General features: G+C 46.5%; 1 long non-coding RNA gene and 3 other non-coding genes across 4 annotated transcripts; 3 read left to right on the top strand and 1 right to left on the bottom strand.

The window, feature by feature from the left end:
• The first annotated feature begins 3,559 nt into the window (after window positions 1-3,559).
• Window positions 3,560-3,631, top strand: trnap-ugg (transfer RNA proline (anticodon UGG)). Its single transcript has one exon. It is a non-coding gene; the product is annotated as a tRNA-Pro (tRNA).
• A 205-nt stretch (window positions 3,632-3,836) lies between these two features.
• trnap-ugg (transfer RNA proline (anticodon UGG)) lies at window positions 3,837-3,908 on the top strand. The gene has a single exon. It is a non-coding gene; the product is annotated as a tRNA-Pro (tRNA).
• Window positions 3,909-4,082: 174 nt separating this feature from the next.
• On the bottom strand, window positions 4,083-4,154 carry trnap-ugg (transfer RNA proline (anticodon UGG)). Its single transcript has one exon. It is a non-coding gene; the product is annotated as a tRNA-Pro (tRNA).
• Window positions 4,155-4,235: 81 nt separating this feature from the next.
• On the top strand, window positions 4,236-18,013 carry LOC138762623 (uncharacterized). The gene is made up of 3 exons (XR_011356978.1): window positions 4,236-4,434; window positions 15,980-16,215; window positions 17,705-18,013. It is a non-coding gene; the product is annotated as an uncharacterized lncRNA (long non-coding RNA).
• Window positions 18,014-19,739: the final 1,726 nt, after the last annotated feature.

Below are 19,739 nucleotides of genomic sequence, written 5' to 3'. Positions count from 1 at the left end.
GTCGTCAGCGATGGACGCTAGGGTGAGCACCTGGTTGGCCGCGGGGGTGGCTGCGGCGGCGGTAGCGTCGGCCCCGGGGGTGTCTGTGGCGGCGGCAGCAGCGGCGGTAGCGGCGGCCCCGGGGCTGTCCGTGGCGGCGGCAGCAGCGGCGGTAGCGTCGGCCCCGAGGGTGGCTGTGGTGGCGGCAGCAGCGGCGGTAGCGTCGGCCCCGGGGGTGTCCGTGGCGGCGGCAGCAGCGGCGGTAGCGTCGGCCCCTGGGGTGGCTGTGGCGGTGGCAGCAGCGGCGGTAGTGTCAAGTGTTCCGCACGGGGGCGAGAGGCAGGCCATCACCATGGTTGCGACGGTGGGTTGCCCCTTCCGGGTTCGGCGTCTCCGTGACGTCAGGCGTTGCCGTGCAGGGGAGCCCTCGCTCTCATTGGACGAGAGCTCTGGGGAAGAAGAGTTTGAATGGGAAAGCGGCGATTGGGCTTCACACGAGGCACTGTGTTTGCTGGCGGCCATTTTAGACCTACAGACTGCAGCAAAGTGGCCCTTTTTAAGGCACTTCTGGCACCTGGCTTTTCTTGCTGGGCACTGGGATCTGCTGTGCTTGTCCCTCCCGCAGAAATAACATTTCGGGTTCGCACGGGGCAGGGTAGCAGCAGCCGACAGGCCGTCAGGGGTAGGGTAGAAGGGCACTCTACTCACATCAGAACGAGGGGTCCAGTCCCTAGAGAGCTCGGTGGACTTTAAGGCTGCATCCTCCATTGTGATTGCAATCCGGGCCACGTCCTCTAGTTTTTCTACCCCTTGTTCGAGCAAACGCAGCCTCACTTCGTTCGATCGGAGCCCGGCCACATAGGCATCCCGGACGAGATCATTTGTGATCTCGGCAGCAGTTTTGTCCACACAGTTACAGTCCTTGCCCAATGCCTTTAATACTTGTAAATATGCCCTGCTGGACTCACCGGGCTGTTGCTTCCTCGACGCAAGCACGAGCCGGGCATGAACTCTGTTCACCGGTTGATCATACAGTCCTTTCAGTACCTTTATGGCTGCGGTGTAAGTGGTCTCATCCTGGATGTTCTCGTAGACTCTCAAGGACACCATAGACAGCAATGCTGTTAGACGCTGGTTATCCTCCTCTACCTGAATGAATCTCAGGAAGTTTTCAAAGTTCAGCAGCCAGAAGTTAAAGGCTTTGAAGGCTGTAGCTGACTGTGGGTCGATATCAAGTTTTTCTGGCCGAGTTAAACGCTCCATCCCTTTCAAAAAAAATTCTTTTTGCTAATAAAATTGTAGAGCTCGTCGAAAGAACCAAAGACTTGTTGATCCAAACCAAGGCTTTTATTAGCAAAAGACCGGAGCTCTTCACAGGTGGCCGACCAGTCCGGAATGATCCGACCTGGCTAGGGACACAACCCTTTAAGGCCCAAACAATAGGTGTGGCTTAGCTCTCAGCCAATCGCTGTAAGCACAGTCTAGATACAGTAACTATATACACTATGTACATTGGTGATAGATCTGTACTATCACAATTGTTATCCATTTTGAAAGCAGCATCACTGTTCCTAAGCAGCACGCGTGCCTCTGGTGTTATCCATAGCTTCTGATTGAGTGAGTAATGATGGTCTTGGGCACAGTGATGTCGTCAGAACATTTACTATTGTAGCTTGTCAATGAAGCTGCATACTCCTCCAGATTAATGCAGTTGCCACCATTTGCTGCTTCCTTGAACATATGCCAGTCAGTGCACTCAAAGCAGTCTTGAAAGGCATGGATGGCCCCCGCTGGCCAGGTGTTTGTACTGACAATAACCACGCCAGCAGTGCGAGTATAAGACAGCTTTAATAAACTAATATATACACTAAGAGGTCTTGTCTCTCTGCAAGACAAACCTGGAAGGCTAGGCTGTAGCTCTGGACTGCCGGGATGACCCCGGTGACCCAGTGATGTAATTACATATCCACAGTGTTAACCTGCTTCAGAACTGGTCTGGAGTGTCTGACTAGTGGTCTGTAATGCTGGGATCAGCATTACAGAGATGTGGTCTGAGTATCCGAGGCGGTGTCGGACTCTGGCTTTACCTTACTCTTAATTTAGTCTATGTGTAGTCTGAGTCCAGCATGTTCTTTGAATGAAGTGATAGGAGAAGGTATTTGGTTCAACAGTCAATTTATTACACAGCACAAAAATAAAACTTAACAGAGCTCTGGGTCAATCGTTAGTTCATAGGTCACCTGCACAGTGAGCTACTCCCCAAGACTGACCCCTATTGTCCAGTTGGCTCAGTTTATATAGATCAACCTTATCATACAGAACAAAAGTTGGCTTCCTTTGCTAGATTTCATTATCATACAGAACAAAAGTTGTCATCCTTTGCTAGATCTTTTTGCATAAGGGTTATCACAAGTCATCTCCTGTTTTGCAGATATCTGGGGTGTAGCGTTCCCATCTTAATCCTCCAGGCCAGACTATCCTGTTGTTTTGATCAGAAATTAATTCATCCCCAGATATTTCTAATCACCATTCTGTTCCTGTCTGGCCAGTTTCTGCTGTACTCTTTAACACCTCCTCCTGCCTTAATCTTCCTCCTAGACTGGTTTTCCATTCCCTTTGTTTCTTGCAGGCCATTCTTTGTTCTGGTCAGGCCTGTGTCTCCTGTGCTACTCACCACCTCCTTCAGCTTGAGCATTCCTCCTAAATCGTTTTATGCATTTCCTCTCCCTGTATTTTGGGAACAGACAATTTTGCTCAGCCAACTTTGCTCCATGCTGTGATTGCCACTTAATCACATTCCTCTTTTCCCCTGAACCATGCAGTAAATATAAACTTATTAATTAATCATTTCTTTCATAATATTTTAACCCCTAGATTCCAACAGCGTGGACAGGATTCTGCCTGATACGCGTCAGAAATGTTCGTAAGCAGAAGGTCCAACGTGTTCACTCCTCTTGTAGTGAAGTCCACATCCTGATGGAATTAGGTAGCCCTGACTTAAGGTTCACCTTAAGAGGGGTAGATGTGAATGGAGGCAGTGTCTTAAAAAAAGCAGCCTCTATCCCCAGCGATAATAATCATTCCGTTAGGGTGTGCGGTTTGCAATTCGTTTATAGCCCCATACAGTTCCCAGTTCACCATTAGCGCTGGGGGAGGATGCACACTCCAACCATGAGGACCGTCACAAATTCCACCATCGTTGAACAGTGACCGGAGACTTGTGCAACATCCTTACACCATTCCGTATCGACGTAAGCGCACTGCCACTATCAGTAAGGAGACCAGTACTCACACCTTGCAGCTTTCCCTCCTGATATTGGCCATTCCTGAAGCAAAATGTGGATTATTCCTCTCCCTCCACAGATTTGTCACAGAGTTCCTCTTGCAGTTTATTCATTTGCTCTGTGGCTAAGCAGTTGTATATCTGAAGTCATCCCAGCTGTGGTTAACTCTGCTGCTCCTTCTAGAGATAGTCTGGTCTGCTTCTAGTCTTTTACATGCAGATTTAAAAATTATTACATTGTTAACTCATTTTCAGTTGCCTGACATTTTTAAGGCCAGGTAGAAAGTTACTTTTTATGGCTCGTTGGTCTAGGGGTATGATTCTCGCTTTGGGTGCGAGAGGTCCCGGGTTCAAATCCCGGACGAGCCCATTTTAATTAACACTTCAGAGTTGTCATCAATTACTATTTTATGGATCCTCAATAAAACCAAAATGTCGGAGAAACTGAGCAGGTTAAATCGTGGTTTGGACTTGAGCAACGTGATGAGATCAACACTCCGCCCACAAATCATCATATAGCATTCTATTTACTGTATTGATTTCATATAAAGTCAAGCTGATTCATTCGTGCAGCGGCTCGTTGGTCTAGGGGTATGATTCTCGCTTTGGGTGCGAGAGGTCCCGGGTTCAAATCCCGGACGAGCCCTACTTTTTTAACCGTGGCGTTGCAATGATTTGCCTTTTGTTTTAACCCAATTTGTTAATTTTATTCCAACACTTTGTTAGATTCTTGAGTCAAAGGTAATTGGTTGGAGTGCTTAGATTTCAATTTTCACTCATTTTAAAAATGAAGAATTGAAGTAAAGAAGTAAGAAAAGTTGGGCTCGTCCGGGATTTGAACCCGGGACCTCTCGCACCCAAAGCGAGAATCATACCCCTAGACCAACGAGCCGACGCAACGCCGCCTTTGCGACCCACCTAAATGATGGGCAACTTCCGTTACAGCAGCTTGTTGATTGTTGTCTGGGGTCATGCAGGAATTCTGTGGGTCGGCTCACAACGCCCATCTAGTCTCCCGCCACGACGCTGCTCCGGCCCGCCTTCAGTGGTTTCCCCAGCCCAGCCGGCAGAGGGAGCCCCCGCTGCCTCCACCCTACCGATCAAGGAACCGAGTCAATTGCAGGCTTTCATTTCGGAAAGAAAAGGCGAGCTGGAATCTAATTGGTTAAACAGTAAGTCAATCATCGCCACCGTCTCTTTTTCCGCCCCTCTCCACCTAGAACTCTAACTTGATTGGTGTGTACTTCCTGGCCCCCCCCCCAGGACTGACCTGATAGGCCTATTCTTCCTATAATATTATTATTCTTCCTGCTCTTGTCCAATTGGATTTGTTTCCTTCTACTGTGAAAGGCTGCATTAATGCTGTATGCACAACCTGTCTCTGGAAGCCGCCTTGCTTGTTCACACAGAAGAGAAGCCCTTTTACACAGCAAGCTGGCTTCCCAAGGCAAAAGAGGTGGACACTACCTACCTTGGCAGATTAAAGCCGGGAAAGTTCATACACCCCCCACCACCCCCATCCGCCTTCGATTAGGGTGGCCAGACTTCCGGTTTTAGGCCGGACAGTCCAACTTTTCATCCCTCCATACTCCATCTGATGCCAACTCGAGCCAGACGTTAATTTGTCCTCCATTTGGGGCTGCAACCCCACTACCCCCAAATGGAGGACAAATTAAGGGGCAGAAAAGGCACTTACCCATTAATTGCAGTGTGCGCGGCCATGTTATGCACACAGTGAAGTGGGAAGTGTGATGGCAGCACACAAATTGAATGAGGGGGGAAATGTGATGGCAGTGGACGAAGTGAATGGATGTAATGGCAGCACCCCCCCAAGAGAGTTTCTGATGCTGACCTGCCTGTGTCTAGCATGATGCTAGTGACTCTCCACGCAATAAAAGCAACACTTTAATCTGCTACGTTCGAGGATGTTAATATTCATTCAGCAGGTAAATACCAGCATCTCCCGTCCCCCCCAATCGAGTTTACGAGTATTGGACTGAGCCTCCCCACGCCCCTCCTGGTTATCCTAATGCTATAAGACTCATTCTGGCACCAACCCTGCCCTGCATGTCCTCCATTTTGGTAAGTTTGAAATGGCCACCCTTATCTTTGATACGTTCACCCAGCTAGGTGAAGCACTTGAAAGGTGGCTAATTCCTGGCTTTAATTGGCTGTGTAAAAGGGGTTTTTGATTCCACCTTGACTCCCCTTATCCAGTTCCTTCCCACCTACCTCTGGACACCTCCACTATTTTGACAACTTTCCTGACACCTTGGATGTCCAGTCCTATGCACTTCCAGCCCCCAGCAGGAAAATCTTAAAGCACACCCCCTTTCACTTTTTTCAACAAGGAAGATGTAACCAGTTCCCCATAACCAATATTCTCATCCACCTGGTAGAACTTGTTCTCACCCAGAACAACTTCGCTTTTGACTCCTCTCACTTCAGACAAATCAAAGGCGTTGCCACGGGCATTTGTAAAAGCACAATGCTGGAGAAACTCAGCTGGTCAAACGGTGTACTTTATACAACTAAAATAACGATACATTACCATCATTCTGGGCTGGAGCACTTAATCAAGGTACAAGGAACTTCATGAAGAACACTGTTTGACCGACTGAGTTTCTCCAGCTTTGTGCTTTTAATTTAACCACGGTGTCTGCAGACTTTCATGTTTTACGGCACCATGGGGATTCACGTGAGTTATTCTTGTCTTTTGTAGGCAGCATAGAGCTGTTCTCTGTTATATTGCATCCTGGTTGCTTCTTCAACTGGGCTGAACTTGTCAACTTTATTATCTTCGCTGCTGACTTCCACCTACTCTCAAATTTTATTTGACCATTTCTGACACTTCTCTCTCCTTTCTGGATTGGTCTGTCTCCATCTCAGGAGACAAAACTGTTAATTTTTCTCCTTCTCCTCAACTGCTCTCAAGATAAAGCCTTCAGTTCTTGGATATCAGAAAAGTTCTATTTTAGGGATTGTGGTTTCCTCTTTACTGAGGTTGATGAAACCCTTGCCTTCATTTCCTCCACTTTTCAGAGTTTTGTTCTCACCCTATTCCCACTGGACAGAATAAAGATGAGAATTCCCCTGGTCCTCACTTTTTACCCCATCATTATCCTGCATTATTTCCGCCAACTGCTCAAGATCTCCTCCATTCACATCTACCCCTCTGCACCCCTTTCTGCCTTTTGCAGGTACCTGCCTTCAGTGACTTCCTTGTCAAATCTACATGATCCTTGGCATTTCCCTTTGCAACTGCAGGATGTGCTCATATGCCTCCTTTCTCTCATCATGTCGGACTCTGGCTTTACCTTACTCTTAATTTAGTCTATGTGTAGTCTGAGTCCAGCGTGTTCTTTGAATGAAGTGATAGGAGAAGGTATTCGGTTCAACAGTCAATTTATTACACAGCACAAGAATAAAACTTAACAGAGCTCTGGGTCACTCATTAGTTCATAGGTCACCTGCACAGTGAGCTACTCCCCAAGACTGACCCCTATTGTCCAGTTGGTTCAGTTTATATAGGTCAACCTTATCATACAGAACAAAAGTTGGCTTCCTTTGCTAGATTTCATTATCATACAGAACAAAAGTTGTCTTCCTTTGCTAGATCTTTTTGCATAATGGTTATCACAAGTCATCTCCTGTTTTGCAGATATCTGGGGTGTAGCACTCCCATCTTAATCCTCCAGGCCAGACTATCCTGTTGTGTTGATCAGAAATTAATTCATCCCCAGATATTTCTAATCACCATTCTGTTCTTGTCCGGCCAATTTCTGCTGTTCTCTTTAACACCTCCTCTTGCCTTAATCTTCCTCCTAGACTGGTTTTCCATTCCCTTTGTTTCTTGCAGGCCATTCTTTGTTCTGATCTGGCCTGTGTCTCCTGTGCTACTCACCACCTCCTTTAGTTTGAGCATTCCTCCTAAATCGTTTTATGCATTTCCTCTCCCTGTATTTTGGAGCAGACAATTTTGCTCAGCCAGCTTTGCTCCATGCTGTGATTGCCACTTAATCACATTCCTTTTTCCCTGAACCATGCAGTAAATATACACTTATTAATTAATCATTTATTTCATACTGTTTTAACCCCTAGATTCCAACAGTCCCCCTTTTGGTCTCATGAAAATGAGACCAACCACCAGTTAACTTATGGGACCAAGACCTCAGGAGTTTTTGCAAGGACCGGCATCTACGACCCCTTGTTAAACTTAACCTCACAAACTTGGCCATTATGAACACATTTCGTCAGTCCAATCCGCAAAGTACTGTTTCGGTTCGTTATGGGCCTCCCAGGCTGACCACAAACACTTTGTACAGTTGTTTCCTTCTCCAGATGCTTCAAGGGCTAGGAACAACATCACCCATAGTCCCCACATAGTGTCCATCACAGCTCCCTTCATTGTTTTGATGCCAATAAATCGATTATGCCGTCAACCACTGATACACAGTCACCGTAGTCCAATAGTCTCTTTAAAAAGGGACGTTAAGTGTTCTTAGTCCGTGGTTGCTTCACAGGTTCTCAGTCACCTCCGTTCGAATCTGTTCCAGTGTCCGTGTCGGTGGGTCCGTTGCTGCACACTGACTCCAATGATACCACGTCTCGCCTTTTCCTTGTAGTCGAACCGCGTGGGACGTCCTCTCCACCACTCTGTAGGGTCCTGTCCATCTGGGCTCCGACCACTTTCTTTTGATGACCTTTAGCAGAACCCACTCCGCGACTGAAGGTATCGGTGTTTCCCCTTCTCTGTTGGGACTTGTGACCTGTTGTGAAAAATCTGACACCAGAGCCGTTAGTTTTTCATAATAAAGCTTGCATCCCATTGAGCTTACCTCATTCTTCGTAGTCTGAATTCCGGCTCCCGGTCCTGGAAACTGGTGCCCTGTTTGTAGTTCATATGGAGTAAATCCTGTCACAGAACTTACCGAACTCCTTATTGACATCAATGCCAGGGGCAACGCATCCACCCAATTTAGTTTGGTCCGTGCCTGTACTTTCCCGATCTTACTTTTTATTGTTTGGTTCATCCTCTCCACTTTCCCTTGGGATTGCGGATGGTACACCGTTCCAAAGGCATGTTTCAATCCCAACATTGCTTCTACCTCCTGTAGATCATTATTCTTAAAATGACTTCCATTATCAGACCTAATTTTTCTAGGAAATCCGTGTCTCGGAATATACTGGTTGATCGGGAATTTACATACCGTCCTTGCATCTTCTCTTTTGGCAGGGATTGCCTCCGGCCACCCTGTGAACACATCTACTGCTACTAAGAGGTATCGATAGCCACTTACCCTCTCAATCATGTCCGTATAATCAAGTACGATTTCCTGCCCTGGTAACTTAGGTAGCGGGAACTGACCTTCATGTGGCTTTACAGTCGCCTTTACATTGAAAGCTATACATACCTCACACTCTCTAATATGGTTCTCCACCATCGCCGGCAGGAAGGGGTGCCACCAATGTATCAAGTACCTTATCATCTGCTTCTTTCCACAGTGTGTTAGCCCATGCGCCTCCTCGAGGAGGGGTTTCATGAGTCCAGATGGTAAAACTGGCCTCCCGTCTATCGATCTCCATAGTCCTTGATCCTTGGTTGCCCCACTTTCCTCCCATACCATCCTTTCCTGAGGTGATGCCTTTGCTTGTTCCTGTACTATTACTTCTACCCTACACGGTGGTAATAAGTCATGTGCTGTTCTGTCTGCCTGTATCATAATAAACTGAGGGCCGTATCCTGCTGCCCTTTTAGCGGCCATGTCCGCTTCCTGATTTCCCCGAGCCACCATCGTATCTGTTCTATCATGTCCTTTACATTTAAGAACTGCTAATGCCCTTGGTTTCAGGAGGGCCTCAGCCAGTTTCCTAACATCCTTCTCGTGTTTAATTGGGGTCATTGCTGCTGTTAAAAACCCACTTCTAATCCATTGACTAAGCTCAACCTGTATTGTCCCTACCACATATGCCGAGTCTGTATATATATTGACCTCCTTCCCTTCTGCCCATTCTAATGCTGCTATCATTCCCTGTAGTTCTGCGAGTTGTGCTGACTCCTTTCCTCTCACTGTCCCTGTAATGATTTCTTCAAATCCTCCTGTAGTTTTTCGTACCACCGCATAGGCAGCTTTCAATCCATCTGTGGGGTGTCTGTAACAGCACCCATCTGTAAACAAGGTTTCATCTGGTTCTCTTAAGGGTGTAGCCTGTAAGTCAGGTCTTATTTTAATATCCTTCACTCCCCTCTTCTCACAACAGTGTGGTTCTCCCTCTCCCATATTGTCTGCCATGTTAATGCCTTCATGGGTAAATGTAACATTTGGAGCATTCAGGATCTTTTCTAGTCTCGTCTGCCTTAGTGAAGTCATTGTAAATGCTGTCGAGCTCACAAATGCTACAATGCTATGTGTTGTTAATACCGTCAGGCCATGTCCCATTACTATGTGTGCCACCTTTTGTAAAATCTTTGCTACTCCCGCTGCATGTCTCGTACATGGTGGGTGTCTGTCTTCCGTTGGGTCTAGTGTGATACTCACATACATGAGCACACATCTTCCACCCCCTTTTTTCTGAAAAAGAACACCATCAATTGTGTGTGCTTTTTCAGAAACATCCAAAAAGAAAGGCAGTTTATAATTTGGAATCGCCAAATCTGTAGCTGTTGTAAGAGCTTGCTTCAATAGAATAAAACTCATCTCAGCCTGTGCAGTCCAATCAAGTGTAGCTCCCAGATTCCTCATCCCCTGCTCATTCACCAAAGTTCGCAGTGGATGTGTCAACTCACCATACGATGGGATAAACTGCCTACTATAACCTGACAAACCCAAAAACGAAAGCATCTCTTTTACTGTCTTTGGTTTTGGATGATGTAGTATCGCTGTTCGATGTGCAGGGGAAATCCCTGTGCCTTTCGCTGAGACCATTCTACCTAAAAAGGTGACCACCTGTCTGCAGCATTGCAGCTTTGAGCGAGAGACTTTAAAGCCTGCCTTGAACAGCTGCACTAGCAGGAGACAGGTGGCCTCCCAACAGGAAGTATGATCAGTTGCTGCTAATAGGATGTCATCTGCATACTGGATCAGAACTACCCCACCTGGCAGTGCTAGCCCCCCCAGCTGTTCTTTCAACACCTGATTGAAAATCCCTGGAGATAAAATAAAGCCCTGCGGAAGCCTAGTATACCGCAACTTTCTACCTCTATACGTGAACGAAAACACATCTCTTAATGGTTCTGCCAGCGGCAAGCAAAAGAAAGCATTCGCTAAATCTATGCAAGAGAACCACTTGTGGTTGGGGGTTAAAGCAGTCATGGCAGTATATGGGTTTGGTACTGGAACTGTGGGTGTTCTCACAATACCATTGATGCGCCTTAAGTCATGGGCCATCCGATATTTGCCCGTGTCTTGTTTAGGAACAGGTAAAATGGGTGTATTCCAAATAGAACGCGAATGTTCCAACACCCCTGAATACATAAGGCCATCAATGGTCTTTGCCAAACCTTCCTCAGCTTCAGGTTTGTGGGGATACTGCATCTGCCAAATAGGGGTGTAATCTGACAGTTCGAAGGTTATGGGATCAACCTGCTGACAAAAACCCACATCTGCTGATCCCACTGACCACAGGTTCTCAGGGAGAGAATCTAGCATAGGGGCCGAGTCGGGGTGATCCATCTTCTCTCTACCATGAAAGCGTTCAATCTGTCTATGCTCAAGGAGGACTTGATCATATGTTGGAGACATAATTTTGTATGCCTGACCAGATGAGGAGAACTGCACTGTCGGTATTTGGGTGTCAGACCAGTCACTCAGGGACCTCAAGTTCCGACACATCGGTTCCAAATCTTTTGCCTGATGAGTAGTGCCAATTGCAAGGGTGACATGAGGAATGGCCTCACCTGCCATCTCATACCATTCCAGCTGTTCAGATGTCAGTGCCTCCGCAGCGGCCACTCCCTCCTTTCCTACCACTATGTAGTCCGAATTAATTTCCCATAGCAAGCCCTCTACCTCTTCATAAAAGGCATGCTGATACATTTCATCCCCATCCCTATCGTAAAAGAGGGTCATTTGGGGAGGGTCCGAGGGAGGGGTATACGGGTGTAACGCCTGGATCCACGGCTTCCATTGATTATAAAGCTTTAGCAGCCCTCCCTTTTGTGGGTCCTCTGGTTGCAACTGCCCCCAGTAAATGTCAGCCCATTGTCCCTCAGACGCGGATGGATCCTCCAGCTGCCGCCAACAACATCTGAGAACTGGAATGCAGTGTAGTTAATGAACAGTTCATAGAATATCCATTTGGAAAGGTGATCTCTATTCCGCTGGGTCCACAAAGGATCGATGGTCCGCACTTGACCAACAGGTCTCTGCCCAAGAGATTGGTAGGGCACCTGGCTGACAAAATGTATTGTTGTGTAAAAGTCTGTCCCGCCACAGAAGTGACTAGTGGTGTAGAAAACGGCAGATTTTCTGGTGTACCCGAGAACCCTATCAGCTGGACGCTAGAGGATGATGTTTTATCTTGAAATTCAGTGCCAGTGAGTGTTGAAAATCTGGCTCCCGTATCCACTAAAAAGGATACTTCCATGTCCGTAACTTTAATCTGCAGGAAAGGGTCTGCCAACCTAGCCTGCTCGTGGGTGCTCGGGCTCCGTCACTGTGGGCAATATTGCTCCTCCTCTGTCAGCAAAGGGAATTGTCTCTTTGGAGCTAAAGCCGCATGGGGTGCCTGATGTACCGGGGGTGGCACTGACGATCTCTGGGGCTGGACCCAATGCTCATTTTGTGGTGGTCCATATCCCCTTCCACCAGTGTCCCGAGGATCCCAAGCCAGGGGGCAGTCTCTCTTCCAGTGTCCTGGCTGACCGCATACAAAACATACGGCTGGTTGCATTCATGGAGCACCCCGACCTCTCCCTCTTACTCGGAATCCCCCCATTGGACCTCCCATTCTGGCCACATAGGTGGGACCCGGTGCCCAATATGGGGCCGGGTGCCAACTCATATTATTCCCTTGTGGTGGCTGCGTTGGCTGCTGAATCATCTGGTTCGCACCCTTTGAGGAAATCTTTTTTGCCTCGTTTGCCTTTTTTCTAGCCTCTTCCAATTGAAGCTTAAGGAGTTGCACTTGTGCCGACTCCATAGTATGTTTGTCCTCCTTTTGCTTAGCCCTGTAACGTTTCATGTGATGGGTCAAATGTTTTTCCCATTGCTCACTCGAGCAGCCAGGAATATCAGGGTTATTCTCTAATGCCTCCCTAACTACAGCTGGCAGTCCACTCGTTACTGCAGCCCTAAAGAGTGTAGTCTGCAAGGGATCTGTGGCTGGGTGTACTCCTGCTTTATCAGTCCAACTCTCCCTACACTGACTCAAAAAAGTCGAGATCTCCTCATCCTCTGACTCCTTTTGTCTATTGTGAGGAGTGGGGGTGGTGTGATCCTCTGACATTCCTACCGAGAAGGCATTCTCAAGTGTCTGTTCTTGCTCTCTCTCATTTGTTTTTTCCAGTCGCATACTAGTTTCCCTTACTTTACATACATCATTCTGTATTTCCTTTGTTAACTCCTTCATTTCCTCCACCCTTTCCTGCATAACTCTCTTAAGTCTCTCCTTCGCCTCCTGGAGTTCGTGACCTGCTAATTCAGTGACATTCACTATTCCCTCATTTATTTGCATCGTTGGCATCTGGGGAATAGGATAAGGTGGTGGCAATGTCTCTGGTAACTTTGGATATAGCGGGGCTGACGGCTTAACCTCCCCCGTTTTCTCCTTTATGATAGGGGTCCCTTTTTAATATTATGTTGAAGGTTCGCTTCCACAGCCATGCAAGCCAATGTCATAATGTGTAAATCTGCCCTTCTCTGTTCCTTCACATCTCTCTGTTGTTTAAACCTACTTCTATTCCATATAGATCCTTGTCCTTTTGCCTCATGTTCCTGTACCTCCTTGGCTGCTTCCCTCTCTGCTTCTCCTAAGTACAGTACCAGCCGGATTTTTTCAAACCCTCGTGGTACCTTCCCCTGATTCTGCAGCTCTCTCCATATCTGTTCGTACCGTGCCATAGCCTGTACCTCCTCTCCCTTCAGTAATCCTCCCAGTAATTGATTCCTTGTTTTTTTCCACTGTCGGTTTACAGATGGGGGAACCCCTCTGTCTCCCCCGAGCTCTTGCCCTACATCCCTATTTACTCCTTCCATCTCCGTTCTGATCTTTAACCCTTTAGACTTCGTACTTCACTGGGTCTCTCCCCGGTAGGATTTTGACACCCTGCAATATACTTCGTCCCTTCCCATGTTATTATGAACACCAGCGGCACACTACACACGATCCTTAAACAAATACTTATTATAAACTATTATGATACACTAGACGATTCCTAAACAGATACTTATCCACTATAGAAGCAAATAACTATAAAACAATACACCTTATACAGATACTGATTATCCACTACTATGGTATACGATCCTTAATCAAATACTTATTACACACTATGAAAACAAATAACCATCACAATGCACCTTATACAGATACTTATACACTACTATGGTACACGATCCTTAATCAAATACTTATTACACACTATGAAAACAAATAACCATCACAATGCAACTTATACAGATACTTATACACTACTATGGCACACGATCCTTAATCAAATACTTATTACACACTATAGAAGCAAATAACCATCACCATACACCTTATTCTAATTGGCCAAGTGTCTAAAGCTATCTCTCGAGATCGCTACGAGGGGACTCCAACCCCGTTCTACTAGGAGGACTCCAACCCCCTTCTACTACAGGGGACTCCAACCCTGTTCTACTAGGAGGACTCCAACCCCCTTCTACTACAGGGGACTCCAACCCCGTTCTACTAGGAGGACTCCAACCCCCTTCTACTACAGGGGTCTCCAACCCCGTTCTACTAGGGGGACTCCAACCCCCTTTTGTTTTATTCTTTGGCTTTAACGAGGGCTTTTGCAGAGTAGTGACAACACACAATTTATCTTTGCCAATAGCAGAACTTCGTTAAAACAGGCGTCTGCTTACCTCCCTTTGTAGGATGGTCACTTGTTGTTATCACCACACCACAATCGACCGGTGTTTTGTATCTTTTTCTTCCGTCACTTCTCCATCTTCATCACGTCGGGGTCACCAAATTGTCGGACTCTGGCTTTACCTTACTCTTAATTTAGTCTATGTGTAGTATGAGTCCAGCGTGTTCTTTGAATGAAGTGATAGGAGAAGGTATTCGGTTCAACAGTCAATTTATTACACAGCACAAGAATAAAACTTAACAGAGCTCTGGGTCACTCATTAGTTCATAGGTCACCTGCACAGTGAGCTACTCCCCAAGACTGACCCCTATTGTCCAGTTGGTTCAGTTTATATAGGTCAACCTTATCATACAGAACAAAAGTTGGCTTCCTTTGCTAGATTTCATTATCATACAGAACAAAAGTTGTCTTCCTTTGCTAGATCTTTTTGCATAAGGGTTATCACAAGTCATCTCCTGTTTTGCAGATATCTGGGGTGTAGCACTCCCATCTTAATCCTCCAGGCCAGACTGTCCTGTTGTGTTGATCAGAAATTAATTCATCCCCAGATATTTCTAATCACCATTCTGTTCTTGTCCGGCCAATTTCTGCTGTTCTCTTTAACACCTCCTCCTGCCTTAATCTTCCTCCTAGACTGGTTTTCCATTCCCTATGTTTCTTGCAGGCCATTCTTTGTTCTGATCTGGCCTGTGTCTCCTGTGCTACTCACCACCTCCTTTAGTTTGAGCATTCCTCCTAAATCATTTTATGCATTTCCTCTCCCTGTATTTTGGAGCAGACAATTTTGCTCAGCCAGCTTTGCTCCATGCTGTGATTGCCACTTAATCACATTCCTTTTTCCCTGAACCATGCAGTAAATATACACTTATTAATTAATCATTTATTTCATACTGTTTTAACCCCTAGATTCCAACAGTCACCATTCAGCCCTTAGACTTCACCTACTCCTCCTGATGTGGCCTCTTCTACATCAACCAGACCTAGTGCAGACTTGGAGACCAGTCGCAGAGAACCTGTGCTCTGTCATAATTGGCAAACCTGAATTCTCAATGATTTGCCATTTTATTTCCTCCTTCCCATTCCAACAACAGCCTGACCATCCTTGGCATTCTCCACTACCACATTGAGGTTGTGAGAGATAATAGAATATAGGAAGTAAAGCTAGTATGAATGAAATAAGGAATACTAGACTAGATTAGAGGAAGTTAAGTAAGTGCTGAGTAGGGAAGAATTCCGATAAGGATGAATTCCGATAAGAGTGTGAGGAAGGGTTACGCAAGTACAATAGAATAAGGGTCTTATAGTGATAGAAAGAATTAGCAAGTTCTGCAGAATTAGTAAGTCCTGGGGGTTGAGATGTGTGAATAAGGACAAAGGCATATTCATGAATAAGGACAATGACATGATGGGACCCAGACAGGATACCCCATGGTCTTTCAAGTTTACAGAAACAGCACCTAGGCAGACAGAATTACCAAATGCCAAACCAATCCAGGAGGCAGAAGAATGTTAGGGGGGGAAGGTACCTCTGCACTGAAATGAACTGTATACAAGTTGGCTGAGCCCCAGTATGTGTGTGTATTCCCATGGTGAGGGGAAGCACCCAACTTTGCACTGTTGTACAATAAATGTTCTTTGTTCTCAATTTTTGTCTCGAGCGAAATCTGTGAAGGTACATCTGTTCCTCACAAATGGGGGTTCGTCCGGGATCGCACTCCCTCCACTGACAGAGTGCCCGACGACGGGGGTAGGTGCACCCCGGCTGATTGAGCTGGACTCCCGGACGACAGGTGACTGGTCAGTGGACGAAGCGAGTGATATCCGAGAAGAGGCTTTGAGATCAAACGACGGGAGAACGTTAAGGAAGCACGCTAGGAATAGCTACTGGATCCCGGTAAGAGGAATTTATTTACCTGTTAGTATGGGAGGAGTAAGTAGCTAGGGAAACAGTCCTGAAGAAGGACGGAAAGATCAGATACCTAAACATAGTCTGTTAAGATTAATGTTATCTGATTGGGGTGCGGGGAAAACCCGTGGGAAGGATAAGCAGACCATGGTCAGGTATTGTTGTCAGGAATGGGTTAAGAATCCGATAAAAGGGAGTTCAGTATATTGGCCAAAGTTCAGATCCGACGAGGACTGGATGTGTCAGGCATTGAACATCTGGCTCTACCAAAATCAAGGAGACAATACCGGGAGTAGGGAATATGCAGCCTGTTGGCTTAGTGAATCATTTAATCAGATGATATTGGTCGAGAAGAAAGATACAAATAAGAAGGATGAGGAACCTTCTGCCCCCGAAGTAAAGGGATGGGATGTGTTACATTCCCTTCCTCCACCTCATGTTTCCCCTGTGCCAGCTCCCATCCCCTCCCTCTCCCCTACGCTTTATCCTTCTTCACCTTCCCCTCCCCCTCCACAGTTACAGAAAGAAGGAGAAAGTAGGAGTGGTATGATGACTCGCTTACAGAGTGCAAAATTACCGCCTCAATTGACACGAGAGGGAGGAGACTTTGATTGTGAGGGTCATTCAGAAGAACAGTGTGAGGCCCTTCGGGAGGAAAGGGCAGGAGTCTTTGATTTGTCTCCCAAAGGGCAGGAACTTAACCATCATAGAGGAGGAGATAAGCCAGAAACAAACTGGATGAGACCTTTACGAGAGGTTCGCTTGGGAGGGGATGCAGGGGGTCTCAAATTTGTAAATGTGCCTTTGACTAGTACTGAGGTGCGCAATTTTAAGAAGGAAATGACCTCTCTGATAGAAGACCCTCAGGGATGTGCAGAACAATTAGATCAATTTTTGGGACCTAATAAAAATACCTGGGATGAATTAATGTGTATCTTTAAGACTCTATTTAATTTGGATGAGCGTGGAATGATCTGCCAGGCAGGGATCAGAGTCTGGATATTTACTAGTTCCCCAAGCTGGAGTTTGCTTGTTGGGACAGGATTTATAGGACCAATTGGCTATCGGTACCAGACCACAGGGATCAGGTATTGGGGTTCAATTTTATGTTCTAACAGAGGAGGATCGGGAACCAATAAATCCTAGAGTATGGGATTAAATGCTTACCCTTAGCTTTAATTAGGTCTCGCACAGCTCCTCAGAAGGACCTTGCTGTCTCACCATATGAAATGATGTTTGGTCTTCCTTACATGGGATTCCACACTGATACTCCTACCCCTGAGGCTAATGACCAGTACATATCTAAATATTTACAGGGACTTTCTACTTCTCTGTATGACTTAAGACAGAAGGATTTATTAGCTCAAAACCCACCCCTGGACTATCCTATTCATTCTGTTAAACCTGATGATTGGGTATATTTAAAAGCGTGGCAAGACCATAAACTAAAACATTTATTGTGTACTTCTGATTACAGACTCTGCAGTGCGAACAAAAGAAAACGGGTGGACTCACATACAACGCATTAAACAAGCTAATCCACGGACTGAAGACGTTGATAATATACCCTCCACCTGGCGTGCAGTCTCACATCCTTCTGGTCTGAAAGTTACACTACGCTGGGAAAAAATGCTGTAATATTATTTTTATTCTTTGCTGTATTGTTTTTCTGCTGGTTCCCAATTTTTGGGAAACCACCCAATTGTACACAATGTATTAAGTCTATTAATACAATGTATTAAGGCCTGGAAGTCAGCCTGAAGAAAACTGAGGTCCTCCATCAGCCAGCTCCCCACCATGACTACCAGCCCCCCCACATCTCCATCGGGCACACAAAACTCAAAACGGTCAACCAGTTTACCTATCTCGGCTGCACCATTTCATCAGATGCAAGGATCGACAATGAGATAGACAACAGACTCGCCAAGGCAAATAGTGCCTTTGGAAGACTACACAAAAGAGTCTGGAAAAACAACCAACTGAAAAACCTCACAAAGATAAGCGTATACAGAGCCGTTGTCATACCCACACTCCTGTTCGGCTCCGAATCATGGGTCCTCTACCGGCATCACCTACGGCTCCTAGAACGCTTCCACCAGCGTTGTCTCCGCTCCATCCTCAACATCCATTGGAGCGCTTTCATCCCTAACGTCGAAGTACTCGAGATGGCAGAGGTCGACAGCATCGAGTCCACGCTGCTGAAGATCCAGCTGCGCTGGATGGGTCACGTCTCCAGAATGGAGGACCATCGCCTTCCCAAGATCGTGTTATATGGCGAGCTCTCCACTGGCCACCGTGACAGAGGTGCACCAAAGAAAAGGTACAAGGACTGCCTAAAGAAATCTCTTGGTGCCTGCCACATTGACCACCGCCAGTGGGCTGATATCGCCTCAAACCGTGCATCTTGGCGCCTCACAGTTTGGCGGGCAGCAACCTCCTTTGAAGAAGACCGCAGAGCCCACCTCACTGACAAAAGGAAAAGGAGGAAAAACCCAACACCCAACCCCAACCAACCAATTTTCCCCTGCAGCCGCTGCAACCGTGTCTGCCTGTCCCGCATCGGACTTGTCAGCCACAAACGAGCCTGCAGCTGACGTGGACTTTTACCCCCTCCATAAATCTTCGTCCGCGAAGCCAAGCCAAAGAAAGAAGAAAGAAATTAAGTCCTCCTGGAATAGGGGCAGCAGAGGTGATAATTACTTTGAGGAATGGACAAGTTTACCTTAAGAATGCAGACAGGGCACAGGTATAGAGTGTATTCGGAACCCAACATGGACCAGGGAAACAGAACTGCCCTAGGGGAGTGGATTGGGTTTGCGTCCCGGCCTCTACAGATTTTAAAGAGATGAGTGCTAAAAATATGGTACAAAGAAGATGGTGGGAAAATGATAGGCAGAACATTAGTCAGGGCTATACCTGGAGTAGGGATGAAGGGGGTGTATATGCTAATGCTCGCAGACAAGCTGCTACTCACAGGTTAGGTAACAATAAACGCTCCCCCCCCACAACTTGGCATCTTGTAAATCATCATTTGGGTCACGAATACATTCAGAAGGCTAAAGGCCATCACTATAAGGGGGATTCCTGTTGTAAACGGCTCAAGCTTTGGTAGAGCCAGATGCTCCAGAGTACCACAGCTGTTTGGCATTTAAACCGTTTAATCAGACTCCAGGCAGTTTTGGAGATTATCACCAAACAGACAGCGACGGCCTTGGATTTATGGGCTGAAGAACAACAACAGATACGAGCTACAGCTTATCAAAACCGCCTGGCTCTCGATTACTTGTTGGCTGCTGAGGGCGGTGTTTGTGGAAGATCGATTGATGACAACAGTCACAATGGTCAGGCGGTTGAACTTTTTACTGGTGACTTATAGCAGTTGGACTCGTTATTTTAGCCATCATGATACTTTCCTGCCTAATGACTTGAGTGCAGTGTTTAATTCAACAGACCCTTCGTCAGATCACTACAATCCAAAGGATGTATGTTTCCCAAACTCCGTCTGATGATGC

The sequence above is a fragment of the Narcine bancroftii genome, chromosome 5, assembly GCF_036971445.1.
Source record: "Narcine bancroftii isolate sNarBan1 chromosome 5, sNarBan1.hap1, whole genome shotgun sequence".
Lineage (NCBI taxonomy): Eukaryota > Metazoa > Chordata > Chondrichthyes > Torpediniformes > Narcinidae > Narcine > Narcine bancroftii.
This window is presented reverse-complemented; position numbering and strand designations above follow the sequence as displayed.